The sequence below is a fragment of the Tupaia chinensis genome, unplaced genomic scaffold (assembly GCF_000334495.1).
Source record: "Tupaia chinensis unplaced genomic scaffold, TupChi_1.0 Scaffold000688_1, whole genome shotgun sequence".
Taxonomy (NCBI): Eukaryota; Metazoa; Chordata; class Mammalia; order Scandentia; family Tupaiidae; genus Tupaia; species Tupaia belangeri.
In genome coordinates, this window is record NW_006160211.1 from 1,015,567 (window position 1) to 1,021,383 (window position 5,817).

At 42.9% G+C, this 5,817-nt stretch overlaps 1 long non-coding RNA gene across 1 annotated transcript in view; it reads right to left on the reverse strand.

Moving 5' to 3' along the window:
• Window positions 1-4,119: 4,119 nt before the first annotated feature.
• The window catches only part of LOC114010039 (uncharacterized), a 3,862-nt gene continuing 2,164 nt past the window's right edge, over window positions 4,120-5,817 (reverse strand). Inside the window, exons 2-3 of the long non-coding RNA XR_003551434.1 lie at window positions 4,870-5,028; window positions 4,120-4,405 (exon numbers count right to left, since the gene is read on the reverse strand). This is a non-coding gene — a long non-coding RNA (uncharacterized LOC114010039). The remainder of the gene's footprint in view (window positions 4,406-4,869; window positions 5,029-5,817) is intronic.

Here is a 5,817-nt window from a genome sequence, read left to right on the forward strand (position 1 = left end):
GGCTTAAACTCACGCCAGGCGCGTGTGGGTGCATGCCCCAGATCCCGAGAGGAAAATGGAGGAGAAGGAATTGTGGTGTGGCTATCCCTCCTGGGAGGTGATTTCTCGCTTTCTGTCTTTGTCTTTCTGTCGAGCGCATGTGCCCTGAAGCAAAAACCTCTAAAAAAAAAAAATAAAAAAATAAAATGCTCACTGGATAGTACTGAGCTACATGTGCAGAGTGGCCACTGCCTGGTCCCGGTGTGTGGGCAGGAGTGGGAAATAAGAATGGCTCCTCTACTTATCAACTGTGTGAGCTTGAGCATAACATTTAACCTCTTGATCCTTCATATGTCTTTCTTTCTTTCATTTTTTAAAATTATTTTTTATTTAATTTAATTAATTTATTTAATTTGATCAGAGAGGGACAGAGTGAGAGAGAGAGGGAAAGTGAGAAAGGAAGCCGTCAGGTCCAGGACTTGAACCACCGTTGGCCATGTGGGAGTCTAGCACCCCTACTAAGCTGTCTGCTGGCCCCCTCATATGCATTTCTTAAAGTAAGAGATTAGTACTTACCATGTGAGGTTGTTGTACGGATAAATGGGAGAAAAATGCACGTAAGGTGCTCAGCCCACTACCTGCACACAATAAGCATTCAATATTAGTGTCTGTTAAAAACACACGGGACCAGCCAATGGCGTAATGGTTATGTCGCTGGACTCCCACATAGTCAACTGTGGTTTGAGTCCAGGAGCGGCAGCTTAAAACCCACTGGGCACGTGTGCATGTGTGCTCCAAACCCTGAGAGGAGAATGGAGAAGGGATTGTGGCATGGCCATCTCTCTGAAGGGTGATTTCTTGCTTTCTGTCTTTGTCTCTCCGGCAAGTGCACACACCTGTAGCAAAAACAGAAAACTGCAATCAAACAAAACAAAAAACTCTCTAAATAAAACAAAAATTAAAAAGCAACAACAACAAAAACCCCAAACACACACACATCTTGGATTCTCACCACATTTCACATTTGGTACCCTCTTCCTCTCTTTTTAAGTCAGTCTTTTTAAAATGAGAATTGTCTTTTTCTTTCTTTTTAAAAAATTTGTTATAGGGCACATGCACTATAGGGCATGTTATATTTTTTAAAATTTCTTACAAGGCACGTGCACATCCTCTTTTTCTTTTTAAATCAGTCTTTTTTTAAAAAAAAAGAATTGTCTTTTTCTTTTTTTAAATTTGTTATAGGGCACATGCACTCATGAGAGAGAGAGAGAGTAGAAATCACCTCCCAGGGAGGAAAATCACACTGTGACCCCTTCTTCTCCATTCTCCTTGGGCACACATGCACACATACGACGCGTTTTTCAAGCAGTTGGGTCTGGGACTCGAATGGTGCAGTTGGTCACATAGGATCCCATGCTTTAACAACCATGCCACTGGCTGGCCTGAGAATCCTAATTTTTTTCAGCAAGAGATTTTTTTCCCCTCCTCATTTGGTTAAAGAATGGTGTTACAGTGAGAATGAAATTATACTATGAGGCCAGCTCTGTGGTCTGGGTTAAGGCAGCTGGATCTCACCTGGCCAAATGCAAGTTCAAGTTGGGGACTCAACGACTTCAAAAACACGCCAGGTGCATGGGTGTGCATGCCCAAAATCCCAGGAGGAGAGAAAGAAGGGGAAGGAACCGTGCCATGATCATGCGCTGCTGCGAAAGTTGGGGGAGTTGGGGGAGTTTTCCCTCTCCTCTGACTCTTGTCTCTCTTGGATAAACACATGTTCCCTCTAATAAATAATAAAATAAAATTAAATTAAAAGTATACTACATAATAGCACTTAGGATATGATTATGATACAGGTTGTATTCATGTAAATAACCCTTGAAGACTCAGGCTTTGGAAGATATGAACAAATACAGGAAGCGACCATTTAAGAATGAGACTCTGGTGAGCTAGTGAATAGAGGAGTGGTTAAGCCTCACGTGTTGGGAGCCAGACCCCACAAGCAGTTTGAGTCCCGTCAGCCCTCCCCCTGCCCACTCCCACCCCGCCACCCCAGCTTGGGCCAGGGCCCATGTACGTGTGTGCCTAGAATCCTCATGGGAAGGATTAGTGGAGGAAGGGGATTGCAGCATGACCACAGCCCATTAGGGAGTGCTTTCTCTCTCTCTCCTCCCTGAGGAGCACAGGTACCCTCTAATTAAAGACAAAAATGGAAAGAATTAGACTTTGATCTAAGTTTAAATGTCTGAAGGAATCAGAAGTGACTGGAAGGACATGGAGAATTTTAGGCAAAGATCACTAGAAGAGGATAATAATCATCTAAATAAGTTAGGAGGAAATTGGGAAGTTGGTAAGTGAAGGCATTTAGGAGCGGGGAAGCTTTCAGGGAAAGAACCATGTTCTATGCAGCTTAAGCAAAATGTGACTTGATCAGCTCGCCAGTGAAACTCAGGCTGACTTTGGCTCCAGACAGGGCCAGATATGATGAGGAAAGCCCCTCTCCTTCCACCTCCACTTGAGGGTTCTCTCCAAGTGTGAATAAGACTAACCTTTTAGCTCAGCAGCAAAGAAAGCCTTTTCTGAGAATCCCAATGATTTTTTATTTTACTTTAATTTTTATTGCTACAGAGCATGTGAGTTTGCCAGGGGAGAGAGAGAGACAGAGAGAATATAAAATCACTCCCCAGGGGGCGATGGCCATGCCACAATCCCTTCTCTTTCAATCTCTCCTCAGAATTTTGGGCATGTACACACACACACACTCAGCCTGAGTTTTTTTTTAAGTTGTTGGATGCGGGACTCGAACTGTGATCAGCGATGTAACCATTTTGTCATCTGCTGGTCCCCCCACCCAGTGAATTTTAAAGAGATCTCTGGCCTCACCTAGGTCCCTCAGTCATTGTGGACTTATGGACTTGGAGTACACTGGGCAGGGCCAGCTGACTGAAACATATGGGATCAGCTCACCACTAAGAGGAATTCTGTTCCCAAAGACAGGGCAGAGTGTGCTGCCTAGATAAGAGGCACACAGTTGCAGCAGACAAAGCTTTGCCTAAGCCCCCACCTACCCACCAGTGCCCATAGGCACTCATACTTTTGCTTCAGTTTGACATCAGCCCCCCTGAGCTGCAGGCCCCTTGAGGTAACTGCACAGTCACAGGATCTCCTGGAAACCCCATCTTAGAGCAGAGAGTGGTTAAGACTAAGTCTCTTTGTTCTGAGAGGTGGGGAACTCGAGCAGGTGCATTGACTACAGAGCAACAGTGGAGAGTGGAGTAAAGGTATTAAATGAAAGCAGCCACTGGTCCACCTGGCATCCGGTTACAGCTGGGAGGATGCCTCACAGTGGGTATGAGATAGGAGAAGAATTGTATGTTAATCCAGCTAAAATGCTGGCTGGCAGACCGGCCAAGTGGTGTGGTGATTAAAGTGGCTGGTTCCCACATGGGTGAGTGTGTGGTTTCTTGGAAAATACTCTAGGCACGAGTGCATACATAGCCAAAATCTTGACAGGAGAATGGAGAAGGCATTGCAGCATGGCCATCCCTCCCAGGGCATGATTTCTCACTTTTCCTTTTTCTCTCTCTCTCTGTCTCTCACATATCCTATAAAAAATGAAAAAAAATTCTGACCGACTAGTGCTGAGTTTTGTGGGTAGCCTTATTCCAATGTCCTTCCCGTGTATCTTGGTAGTCTTCAGTTCAATACGGTATTATTCTTTCTCCCCACTAGAAAAATCTCATGAATATTTCTAGAGAATTGTTTGTTTAGAGTAAGAAGCTGGCACACATGCTGTGCTTGATAGCACACTTCAAAGACTTCTGGGTGAGGAGGCCAGTGGGGCTGGGGCAGGAATCAATGAAGAGAACTAGCAGGATTACTAGAATGCTAAGGAAATCCTTTTCTGCTTCAGATAAACGGCTAATTAAATTTGGGCTGGCTATTGGAAAGGTGCCAGTTATGGAAACGAGCATCTGTTGCTCACACTTAGCTTCAGATGCTCGGCTTCTTACTAGAGCCACGTTGGAAACAAAGCAGCGACCGGCTGCTCCCACTGACAGGCAGGCATGGTGGGAGGAGTGATTCATCATATTTACTTTCAGGCTTTTGTCTTGTAAAAAGATGAATTCAATAGAACGCAAATTCTAGAGAAAAATGGACCATTTATTGTTTTTGATTCAGGCTTAGGCACATCAGGTTGACTTCCCAGAATATCTCATCTGACATTTCCTAGAAATGTAACTAACATTATTCCATTTTCTGGCCATTGGAAAGTTATAGTTGAACATTCTACAAGTTGGTTGGCAGGACTTGAAATTTTGAACACAGCCACCTCTCTGGGACTTGAGTTTGATTTCGTCGTGTGATTTTTTAGCCGCGAGACAGTTCTTTTTTAGATCTGGAAATAGTCTCAGAAAGCTTAAGTCATCTGTCAAAGGTGAGTGAATAATATACACATTAGAGCCTGGAAGTGAAGAACATCAATTAGAATCCAATTCTCTTCTACCTTGGAGACACTTGTAGAAAATGACTGTTGTTGGGGCCAGCAGGTGGCATTGTGGTTAAGAGCACTGGACTCCCACATGCCCAACCATGGTTCGAGTCCCGAACCTGATGACTTGCTTTCTCACTTTCTCTGTATCTCTCCCTCTCCATCTCTCTTACTCTGTCCCTCTCTGGTCAAATTAAAATAAATAAATAGATAGATAAATAAATAAAGTTAAATAATTTTTGAAAAAAAAAAGAAAGAAAATGACTGTTTTTTGTGAGTGTACGATTTTGGTTAGCATGTGGATTAAGTGAAGCTTCCTAATACTCATCTTATTCTCCTGACTTTTCCCTGTACCGCTAGTGCTCATCTGTTGTGATGTCTGCTCTTCGTAAGGCCCTTACCTTAAGTGAGCATGGAAAGCTGCAAATCTCAGACTTTCTTCAAGAAGTGCACTTTCCTGCTGTGTGAGAAAGATCCAACAGGCAAATCCACTTTGCCGACAATAATACCATGTTTGCGGTAATGATGTCCTTTGATCTTTTCAATCAGAAATGGTAGGCCTAAGCAAACGAAATCCAAACAAGTGCCATCAGTTAATTATTTCTTAATTGTTAGGCATGTCTGGTCTTTGCCAGTTGTTTCTCAACTTGAATTTACTACGTTGCCATGTTTCTATGCTTCTTTGACGTTTCTTTAGTCAATAGTCCTTTAGCTATTCATCAGTGTTTTTGCTCGTTTGTTTTTATGTGCATCATCAATCTCTTCCACATTACTCTGTATCTTTGGGGTTATTTACTGTAACTGTAGTGGGTTTTTTTGAGATTTTTTGCGATAGGGCACATGTGTTCCACAGAGAGAATGAGACAGAAAGTGACAAATCACCCTCCAGGGGGATGGCCATGCTGCAGTCACTTTTCCTCCAAGGATTTTGGGCATACACACACGCGCCTGGCATGAATTTCAAGCTGCCGAGTCTGGGTCTCAAACCACAATTGGCCACATGGGAGTCCAGTGATATAATCATTATGCTATCTGCTGGTCCCCGTAGTCTTTTCTAAATTATAGAATTTCTGATAATAATATTTATTTCTGAAAGTAATTCTTAAGTTGATAAAATTCAGGCATTTCTGGGTGGTAAGGGTTAGGGGTGAATCAGTGGGTAAGTTTGAATTTAAACATATTTATTTAGGTCCCTCTAGACACCCAGGTGGATATAGCCAATATATACTTGGAATGGTCTGCAATTAGCTTTTCATTAACGTGTGAAATTACGAGGATATAAACATCCAAAAGAGAAAGTATAAGTTGAAAAAGGCTGGTAGTAAGAGCTGGATAGAGAAAGAAGAGCG